Consider the following 11,706-nt stretch of genomic DNA (forward strand, 5'->3'; position numbering starts at 1 on the left):
TGGGTTTGATTATTCAGTTGCTGAGGTAAATGTAAATAAAGCCAAATTAAACCACAGCATAAAATTTTGTAAAAGTTTCATCCCATCTTATTATAAAATAATAAAGATTGTGTACCATTTTTTATGAATAATGCTTCAACTGCTCTAACTCTCTTTCCGTTTATCTATGGTCAAATCATATAGTAAAGAAAAATCTTAAAAATATAATTGCATGCAAATCTTGAAAACCAGCCATTCTTTTCATACAAACTAACAATTTGGACAAATAGATTTGCTTATCAACAAACCAAACTCAAGAAAATCAAAGAGCTCTCAACTCCCGACGAGTTTTAGAGAAATTTGAGGCAAAATATTTTCACATTGAACTTTCTTACTTTACAAATAGATCAAACCAAATCTATTTATAAAATCTAAAGAAATAATCACAAGTATAATAATTAGATTCAAAGTACTAACATATATATAGCAACATTTATAAAAATTGTAAATATAACAAAATTTATAAGTTTATCAATAGTAGAAGTAAGTCATTGATAGATTATATTGTAAAATATTGGTCTACCACTATAACAAATATCACATGCATAGCAGGCAAAAAAATGCATGCTATCATAGACTTTTGATAGTGTTTTTGGAGAAGTGTCATAATCGATGTTATTGAAAGTCCTATACTTTTATTAACATTTTTTTGTTTGTTATAACATGTTCTATAAAACGTGAATTATCTTACTATGATAACATTTCATAGTGTAAGTATAAAATGCTCTATTTTCTCTTTCATAGTGTTTCTAATAGCATGAAAAAAATGTCGCCAAAACTTTTTTATGGCGTTATTAATAGTTTGAAAAAAAAGACACTATAAAATATTTTTTAAAACATTTTTAAGCATGCTATGGTAGTCGATGTTATTGAAAGTACTTAACTTTTCATAACATTTCCTCAATGTTTTATAAGAAAAACTATAAAAAGTCTTTTTTTTTTTTTTTTTTTTTTTTGCATTATTTACAGCAGTAAACAATGTGTATATGAGACTTTAAACCTCGTCAATTACATATTATTTTGTGTAAATGGTTACAAATGTAATTGTAAATATAACTTTTATTATATAAAATATTGTATTCAAAGTGCATTTCAAAATAAATTTTCAAGTGTAAACTTATATATCGCTCGAATCATTACAATGCTCCACATACATAAATAACCATATACTTTAGGCGAGTCACCATCTTGTTTTCAAATTACATTCTAGTAAATAAATAATAATAAATAAATAAGGAAAATTACATAGATGAAAAAAAAAGTCCATAATATCTTTTATTTGTATATCGCAAATATGACAAATAACTTAATTAGATATATCAAAAAACTATCAATAAGTTATCAAAAGGTTATCTACTTTTAAATTTACTATTTTACAATTTAGAAAATATACTAACAATTGTCCTATTATCATAAATTTTTTTGTTATTTTTACGAACGCTCTCATAAAAAAAAACGGGTAATCATGCATCAATTTAGTCACCACTTTTCCATTGCGATGAGCATTTAATCTTGGCAACAACCAATATCTTCTCCTTGCTGAGAAAAAGCATATATTTGCCGTTAAATTCACATCAAATTCTTTCATATAATGTGGTATAATGAATATAGACATACTGCAAAAAGAAAATTGTAATATATAGAGTTCATAGTTCAAAATAACTACAAAATCAATTCATAAAGATACCTCCTGCAAAATATAATCATTGATCAACAGTATGCATTCGAGAGATTAAAACGACTATGACAATAAACTTCTTATCCAAAACTATCAATAAAAACTACATTTAGCTCTGTTATTGTCTCTCTCTCTCTCTATTGCACACCTAGTCATTTGTCGTCCATTAACTGATTTTAACACTTCATCTAGTACTCATTGTTACAAACCCACTTGAAATTTCTTATTTTTTCATATAATGAGTTGATGAACCCGAAAATCAATTTTCTTTTAATTTTTAGGAGATAATTTACTTTAGATTATTCCCATAGTTTTTTTTTTTTTTTTTTTTTTGTGTGTGTAAATAAATTTGATTATTGGAAGTTCATCTACTGATCAGTAACTAATAATTAATTATAATTTATTGTGTTGTTTCCAGAACGTGAATAATATTGTGCGACTGAGGTTGTAGTTATTATGTATATTTACTTTTCTTTTTTAAATAAACAATAAAATCCTTAAGATTTCAGTTCAAGTTGCCGTCAATTCATTTTGAGATTTTATTGACTGTGGAGTGAAGAAGAGAGGGCGAGAGGAGAAAATTGTGCGTTTGTTTTTTTCCTCTGGCCATCAATGTGAAAGCTGTTGGCTGGTGGACAAAAAGTCTTTTCTGTCAACGTTAGTTACATGCACAGGAAAGACTTTTGTACCCAACGTTTACTCGGCTGCGTATTTCTGTCTACAACAACATATATCAAAATGCAGCATGCAGCGTGAGCAAGGTGCTAGACTAAAAGGAGTTCAAGATTCAAGCCGAGATGAAAAGATAGAGAGTTCACCCTTGAGGCTAGTCTCATACAAAGGCTGGATTCATGACAAGAGATAGAGTGTAGTGGGGACTGAAAATCTTATTATCAAAATCTTCGCTTCATCTCTGTAATAGTATTTAAAAGGGCTCAACTCCCTTTCTGAGTCAAGTCAATCAATCTTTATGAAGATGAAAGATCGGTTGATCAATCGACCTATAACCCAACCCATATTTATCTGAATTGCTCCGCAGAGAAATTCTCCTACGTGGGATTGAAGAAGAAGGCGCGAGATCAAGATAGGTTTCGGCGCGAAGCTCAGCTTTTTACCGCGTAGTGGGACGGACGAGAGGATGCTCGTTGGATCGATCAGAGCTCAACCTGGTCTTTGGTGGTCGAGGTAAAGGAGGAAAAGGGGGAGTTCGACCAGTAGCGCCAATCGCGATGCTATGACAATGAACTTCTACCCGCATAAAAACACGTCGACAAAGGCTTTATCTACTGTTTTCTTAATATCAAACTTTTTTTTATTTGTGTTGACAAGGTAAAAATTCTTGTAATGGTCGAAGCTTCAGCATAGAGACGTTAATAGATTCTGGTTTTTTATTTTTGATTGAAATGATAAAATTGGGAGAGATAATAGAAAAGAGAGATTTGAATATATACTAGACTGGAAGGTAGTGAGATATGAGCATGATTAATAAAGGAGAGGAAGAATTAATATGAATGCTTCAAGGGATTTTGATGATTGAGAAAAAAAAAAGGAGATGGGGTGCTTAATTAGCGCTTTGAGGGTAGTTACTATGTGTGCATACAGGGAGATTGTTGTATTGAAAAGTTCCACAAAAGCAAAGATGTTGTGAGTATTGGGCATGTCCTACTACAACATGGACGTCGGGAGTACGGGATGTGTCCTACTACGACATAGTTACTAAATATTAGAGGAATGTGAAAATTGTTTCGCTAAGTTCTAATAAATGTGTGTGCTTTATTAAGTTTATTAATAAGCATGCTTTATCTTCTTAATTTAATTAAGCTAGTCACTCATTGAGTATCCAACTAATGTCGTCAAAATGTTTTCTTTTCCTTCCAAGTTAGTGATCGTGATCCTAGAGTACTATGACTTTTTGCTGCTAGTCTATCATATAGTCTACTAGCTAGGTTCTCGTAATGTTCATGTTAGTCAACACAAATATGTCTACTATTTTGAGGAAAAGATTGAATGGGGAGATGAGAACATAATATTACCAAATGGAATTCACTCTTTTCCGACTTAGATTAAGTAGATGAGTGTTTCCTTAAATGATGATTTAAGAACTTGAACAAAAAATCCTACCCTCTCATTGGCCTGAGAAGGGTTTTATGTTTAATGATTAGAGCATAAACATGTTGTTCATGTTGTTCATTAGAGGAGCACTGGTAAGGTTTTAGATGTAACTCATGAGTAAAAAAATACCTTGTTGGTGTTACGAACACTCGTAAATGACTTACTATTATTAGTCTATATCCGCGGACATAGAAAAATATATCTACTATGAAAAGAAAAAAAGTGTAGGTGTGAGTCTTTTAGTGGAGTACGTGTACACATACTTAACGAATATTGATTAATGTTGTTAATGAGTTTATCCAACTAGTCTCATATCGATAGAGCTTCTAATCTATATGTTCATTAGATCCAGTTCCTAGTTTGTAAAGGGTATCACAAGGTAATGTCTCGAGTGTAATTTGAAATGTTCAAATTTACTTAGGGAATTAATCATATCAATTAAGGGCTTTTTCCAAAAATAGAAAAAAAAAAACAAGATTAATTTTCATAAATGTAACAAAAACATAAAAATATTTCCAGCCCGTATAACAAAAACAAAAAGCCCATGAAGCCAATAAAATATTTTTATAAATTTCAGATTTTCCCTTGATATTACGGATGATTCGTCAAATTCTCTTTCTTCTTTCTTCTTTGCAATTTATTCATCATCTCTTCTAGGTTTCTTTAGCTCTTCTTCTAGATTTTCTTTCTTTTATTTTTAAATGATTTATTCTTATGTTTAAATCTCCTATTTTATCTTTACCATTTTTCGATAAGATTCTTTGAAGCTACTTCATCTTCCTCATATTCAAGAATATCATGATCGTTTAGATATCACTTTAAAATAATCTAAATGCTCGTTTACCATTGTCAACACGATCCTTTAGTATGGTCAATACTATCGCTTAAATTTGAAGTCATTTTTCCATCATTTAAAATGATCTAAACAACCGTGTCGACATTATCAAATGATTGTTTACCATAGTTAAAGTGATTGTTTAACATGGTCAACATAGTCGTTTAGATTTAAAAACTTTTTCCATCATTTAAAATGTACTAGAAGATTGTGTGGATATGATCTAAATGATCAATTACCATAGTCAACACGATCGTTTAGCGTGATCAATACGATCATTTAGATTTAAAAGCATTTTTCCTATCATTAAAATGCACTACACAATCATGTTGATACTACCTACGCAATTATGTATCATTATCTACACGATCACGTATCATGATTGTTTAGAAGAAGAATTATACGCACACATGTGGCCTGTTAATTGCGTGTTGACTGGGGTATTTTTTTGTATTTTCTATTGTGGGCATGTAGGCTTTTTCCTTTTTTCAAATTGTTCTATATGGAGTAAATATTTTGTTGATTTGTTATATTTAAAAAACAAACAAACAAACTATTTATACGAAAAGCCTACTAAAAGACAAAATGTTTTACACTAGCTTTTTTCTATTTCTGACAATTTTTTATTAGTTAATCTAATTAATTAATTTTAAATTATTTTAATCGAATAATATTTAATTAATTGAACTTTTTAATTAATTAACTTTTTAATCAATTTAATATTATATTCTTATGTCCACCTTGTATCCTATCCAATTAACCTAATTTAGTTTCCTATTTGAACTTACAATATTCAAATCTCATTTAAATACCATTTTGGAGAATTATAGCACATTTTTTGTTTTTCGTTTTTAAAAGTAGCATATTTTTTCAAAACTCGTAAAACTATATTTTTCGGTCAATCTCAGGCAAGATAGACCATGAGTTTTTCCTAAAATATTAAAATTTTCCAACTTATTGATTTTTATGGATTTTTTTCGGTAGACAATCAGGTCGAGATTTTACCATTTTTCAAATATTCTCAATCTTATTTATTTTTTTATCTTTTCAAAAGAAAAATATTCAAACCTTCCCGATTCTTCCACCTGAGGATGTACATAAGCTGGATTGGAATGGGTTGAAGGTAAAATATGGACCAACCCAAATTATACAGGTTGGCAAAGAAATGAACCTTTCGGTTCAATGTGCAAGGGTCAACTCAACCCAATCCAACCCAAAACTTTTGTACAGTTGGGCCAAGTTGGGTGGCCCTCAATTCACCTCACACATTGCCAAAAAGAAACAAACCTAACAAAATTGGTGGCTAGAAATGTGATTTGAGGAAAAAAAGAAATACCCAAATGAAAAATTGATGGATAAAAAGTATGAAAAAGTGAAATGAGAGAAAGAGATGGACTAACCTGAAGAATGTAGAGCAACGAAGAAGGAAGAAAGAATGAGGAGAATGGGTTTTTATGAGAGATGATTGGAAAAGTGCTAACAACGTGAGTTTGGGAGAACCCTTTCAATTTCGGCCTGTGTACCTGTCGACGAAGGGAAAAGTGCGAAGGAAAAGTGAGGGCCATGTTAGGTGGGGCAGATTCGGAACGTGAGGTCGCCGCTGTCGGAATGTGCCGTCGAACTAATTGCAAACGGGAAGGGGAAGGGGTTGAGTGTGAGTCGTGAGGTCCTGTGTTAGGGTGGGGCAAATCGCTAAAATTAGGGGTGTTATTTAGGGTTTTTATATATCCCTAAACCGGGTCGGGTTGGGTCAACTCGGCCCTTAATCCCCTAACTCGGTAACCGAATCCATTTTGTTTTCAATTCTCTAACCCAACCTAACCCAAAACATAATTTAACTCAACCCAACCCTTACGATTTGGGTTGGGTAGTCCATGCTGGTCGAGTTACCAGGTATTTTGAACATCCCTACTTCTACCAAATCTTAACTAAATTTTGCCAATTTTTCCAACTATTTCTTGTAAATTACCATTTTTCCTTTTCCTTCACTTTTTCTTCTTTCAACCCATATTTCTTGTAAATTAAATTCACAATTCTTGCAAAAATGCTTTTGATATTGATGTCACATCAGTGATATTGATAACAAGAAATAAAACCAAGAATCAATTGTTTCATCATTTTTTTTCCTTTTCTCTTGGGCATTGTCTGCCTCATTCTAAAGTGATTTTGCTTAGCCAAAACAACAATGAAATCAAATCACAGTTACAATGAAAATGTTTGTGTAAATTAAGAAGCATTCTTTTCATTTTTGGTTGATCCATTTGGTTCTTAATTTTAACAATGAAATCAAATCACAGTTACAATTAAGAACCAAATGGAAAATTAAATAAAATTAAATTATGAAACTGTTTCTTCTTCCATTTCCAATAAACCCAGTAAAGAAAACACTTGGAACAAAAAAACAATATTTTAAGAAAAAATTAAATATAGCAAAATCTATCTGTGATAGGCTTCTATCGTTGACAAACTCCTATAGTTTATCAGTGATAGACCAACATTTGCTACATGGTCTATCAGTGATAGATTCCTATCATTGATAGATTTTGACAAATTTTGCTATATTTGCAATTTTTTTAAAATGTTGCTGTATACTTAATTATTTTGAATATAATTGCTACCTTTGCAACTATCCCATATATATATAGCAACTTCGAACTAGAAAACATGTATTTGGATTGAATCCTTCCCTCAGCCAATATCAAAGATTTAATATAGTCGAAGAAGAGAAGACTTGGGAAAAGGAAAAATGTTAATTTACAAGAAATAAAGTAACAGAAATTAGTTAAGATTTGGGAAGGTTTGAATAATTTTTTTGGAAAAGATAAAAAAATTAAATAAGATTTGGAATATTTAAATATGGTAGAATCTCGATCTAATTATCTACCGAGATGCACCAAGAAAACCCAAAAACTCGATAAATTAAAATTTTTTATTATTTTAGGAAAATCTCGTTAGTTGATTTCTCCCGAGATTGACCGAGAAAAAAAGCTTTACGAGTTTTAAAAAAATGTGATGCTTTTGAAAACAAAAACCAAAAGTGTGTTACTTTTGTCAATTTTCGTACCATTCCCTCTAAATTTGTAATCGTTAATTATATCGAATATTATTAACGATTCATCTTCTCAACTAATTCAAACAATTTGAATTTTCAATCACTCTATTCTAAGTTTAAATCCACAACGAGCTAAAAGAGAGACCTAATGAACCTACGGATCATGAGCTCAGACGATTTTAGCTAAACTCTTTTAACCGAGTCAATCAACATTCATTAACTAATTGAGACTATCCACTATAGCCCATAGCTGTCACACACCCTCCCAGGCCACCTGCTTTTAGCTCGAAAGACGTGATCATGAAGTTAACAAACATCGTCCTCCTCTAACGATACTTGCTAACCTTATTTAAACCCTTAACCTAATAAACATACTACTCTTATGTAAGAGACACATAACTGACTAACTCAACACAGTGGAAATTAATATACACTCACGTAAACACGTAGTATAGCCCAGTCTAAACTCATTCAGAATGGAAATCCTGATAAAAAAATTTACAACCAAGACACATTCAACCAAGGCTCTAGTAATCATAACATCTAGCACGCTTACACAGACCTATAAACTAAACCAACTCTTACAACAACATATACACAAACTCGATGTACAACTCCACCCACGTACTGAAAATAAAACTGGAAACTTCTAGCCGACTGTGGCAGCGTGTCAGGCATCAAGAGCTCAATCTCTACCTGGAAAGTGGAAAAACATTTTAAAATGGTGAGCTATAAAACTCAATGAGTGACTGGTTTATAAAACTAATTTTCTTATAAATTAACATGTGATAAACTTTCGAAACATATTGATAAAACGGTGAAGCAAGGCAAACTTATGATTTGAATGTAAACAACTTTCTCAAATATTCAGCAAGTACATTTATGAATCTCTAGCAAGACATTTCATGTTTATAAAACTATATAATTAACATGACATCACTACATTATGTAGGGCTCATCCAATACAACTAATGTTTGAACAAAAATTACAGATGTCCAGTATTCTACCGATATTTGAACAAGAATGTTGAAAACCTAAAATAATTAATGGTTGCAAACAAACATATCAACTAAGCTAACGATGCTCACAATAAATTTGAGATGTCAATTGATTACATAATTCTATCATTCTTATTCGTCGAGAAGAATACATACCATAATTTCTAAAGAAGATATTTCTTTTCAGCATACCTAAATTGATGAATGATTGTTCAATACAATGATAGGAGAATTAACATAATATAAAATGTGTCCATTTAAAATGATAAAATGTTCAAGACTAAAGGTAAAATTTACCCAAAGAATACCCATACATAGACTAAACATTTCCAGGACAAAATGGAACCAAATATGTCAACCAAATCAACATCCATATTAAATCATCGTCTAACAGTTACATCATGGCAAGAACCCCAGTTTCAAGTCTAACAAGTTAGGAGCAGAAAGTAGTTAGATTTTCATCACTCTTTGAATAGCTCCAAAAAATATTCAATACATATATGATAACTTCTTCTTGTAACATGCAGAAGTATGTTTCTCTGATTAGTATATACACAAATTCATGGACAATAGAAAATAAAGGCCACACAAGCTGATAGAATGGGCTACATTTTGATGAATTCAACATGTAGATTAGTAGAAAGTCTAGAGATCGTTCTCATATATCTTATCCAATACGTACAACCAAGACCAGAAGTCAGTGAGTTCTTACAACCAAAACCAGTAAATTCAACTTCTCAAATTCCTTCAATGGATAATCTCATACAATACGTACACACGCACACATGTTAAAGAGGTGGCATACCAACATTGCCATTGACAATTGATAGGTAGTTTTCCTATACTCACGGATCACTTGTGATATCTGTGAATCTGTCCTCCTTGAATAAAGAAACTGTATAGCATTAGCATCAAATTTTAATGAGAAAGACAATAAGAAAAAAAATCCAAGCTAAGCCCTTGTTTCATTATTGCAGTAAGTTGAAACTTATGAGGAGTAGTATATGGTCGGGGCTGTTTTTTCTTCTGACTTTTGGTGTTTAGCCCTGCAAGATATGACTCTGTATCTATAAACACTAGAGAACCCAACATATTTCTCAGATGAAGTAGAAAGATGATGCAACCTGTGAAACGAGTGTTTTAGTGAGAAGAGAGAACTTCAGGTCCTCTAGGGTTTTGGCCGGAGTTTATGGTAGCCCTCTAGGGGTCACGAGCGCTGCCATGGCGGTGGTGGGAGTTGGAACCACCGACGTACAATGGTAGGAGCTAGGCGTTTAGTTGAGATAACAAGATTAGGAAATTTTGCGGGGAAAGGAAGAAGAAAGGAAAAAATAAAGTTTTATATTTAAGTGAAATAAATATAATTTTATTATTTATATTTAATGACATCTAACAATTTTCATATATTTATGACACTTAAAAGGTATCATAAATTCTTTAAATTCGAAACATTCTCCATTTTCTCACAAAAAATGCGTTTTTTTTGGAATTTATGACATTTTTCACCCTTCAACCTAAATTTGACTATACAAAAAATGTTATTAAAACTCATTTTTCTTGTAGTGTGAGGTCCACCCAGCATTTTCATCTTCCTTATTGTAGTAGGGCTTGTCCAGCAATCATGATAGCATCATCGTCGCAGAGTATACTCAACATCAACGACGAAATATAATTTGTATGCTCACGGTATCCTCTAGCTTCAAGCTCAATATCTCAATCATGTAGTTAATGAAAAGCTCAGAATTCACATGTAAACATTTCAAACATGCTTGCTTACACCTTTCTTGCTTAAAACATAAACATACTCAGCTTGTTCATGGAAACCTAAAAATCTTAGCTAAATACTTGTTAAATACAAATCGTGCTTTGCTTAGAACAATACTTTCTCAAATACTTCTCAGAAATTTAACAATTACATGTTGATATATAAATCTCATCAAGAAATCTAAACTTGAAACTCATGCTTGAAAACTATTTATAGAAAACGTGTTTGTTCATAGACTTATAATCAAGCTTATAAAACATTTAGACATAAATAACAGATTTATAAAACCATAACCAAGTATCAGAACCCTAGATTTTCTAGTTTTTTAAACTTGTTTTGTCACTCACAGTCTTAGTTAGATCTTTAGTCAGTGGACTTGGCTTATTTCTTCTTGACCTGTCAAACAAACCATAACCGAGTGTCAGAATCCTAGATTTTCTATTCCTTCTATAACGTACTAACGATGTCATACATGATCCAACTTAAAAACAAATATCAAATTCTTCACAAATTTGCCCAAAATTTTTTCATATTTAAAGACCTAATTTCATAAGTTCATATCTCATTCATTTCTTAACCAAAATAAGTGTATTTTATATACATCTCTTTATTTTCAAGTTCTCTACAACTTACATGAAGGCTTGAAGACCAAATTCTCAATAGATGTGCCCAAAAAATCTCTAAACCAGTAACTACTCCAAAGTCACTATTTCATAAACATTTTGTCTTCTTCCTGAAAATTAACCTATTTCCAGTCATATTTGGCTCAAATGATCTTCATAAAAGTTGTAGATCTTCCTCTTATAATCCAAATTCCTTCCTCGAACGATCTTTCTCCTCCTTTTCCTCCTTTTCCTCCTCTTCCTTGCTAAAAGGATCTTCCACCACCTCTCCCATCTTCTTCCACACAACCTCTTAGTCTTCCACTCACCAACTCTCCAAGGCAACGAACCTATGTATTGCCTATAGACCTTTCGCCCCACACACATCGCCCATCAAAGCTACTACTTCCAAGCGACCTTACTTGAACGAGCCTTTACCTAATTCAAAGGTCCTCGTTAATGAAGTGATAACCCTCCCCCTAAAGGACGAGATGCAAAACATACCCCCCCACCTCCAATTGTTATCTATATTTCTGAAGGGGATGAAACACATCTTCAGGCGAGAAGCATCACCAAGCCGCAAAGAGTTAAGTCCCAAGCTTCTGTTGATAACCTATTCACCAA

The sequence above is a fragment of the Cucumis melo genome, chromosome 12, assembly GCF_025177605.1.
Source record: "Cucumis melo cultivar AY chromosome 12, USDA_Cmelo_AY_1.0, whole genome shotgun sequence".
Lineage (NCBI taxonomy): Eukaryota > Viridiplantae > Streptophyta > Magnoliopsida > Cucurbitales > Cucurbitaceae > Cucumis > Cucumis melo.